This window comes from Carlito syrichta, unplaced genomic scaffold (genome assembly GCF_000164805.1).
Source record: "Carlito syrichta isolate Samal-C Ts95f unplaced genomic scaffold, Tarsius_syrichta-2.0.1 Scaffold303261, whole genome shotgun sequence".
Taxonomy (NCBI): Eukaryota; Metazoa; Chordata; class Mammalia; order Primates; family Tarsiidae; genus Carlito; species Carlito syrichta.
In genome coordinates, this window is record NW_007247357.1 from 152,509 (window position 1) to 152,826 (window position 318).

Sequence of the window (318 nt, forward strand, 5' to 3'; positions counted from 1 at the left end):
CCACGCGCCGCTGGTTCCTCTCTGTGCAGTGGGCGCGCGAGCCCGGCCTCCTGCGCCTGAGCGGGAGGGGCTGGGCTCTGTCCCTGAGCGCTCCTCGGGTGCTTCCAGAGGGAATTGAGCCGCGCTCCGGGGCCTCGTAGCGCTGTTGCAGTTTTGCTGACACTTCGGAGCGATTTAAGGTGTCAGTGAGTTCCCGATTGCCGACCCTGCTGAGACGCCAGCGTTTAAAACCCGCTGTTCAACCGGGTCTCCATGGGGTTAAGGAAAATACTCTGCCTTTTCCTTAGATTATGTAAAGATTCGTTTTCCTTTTTTTTT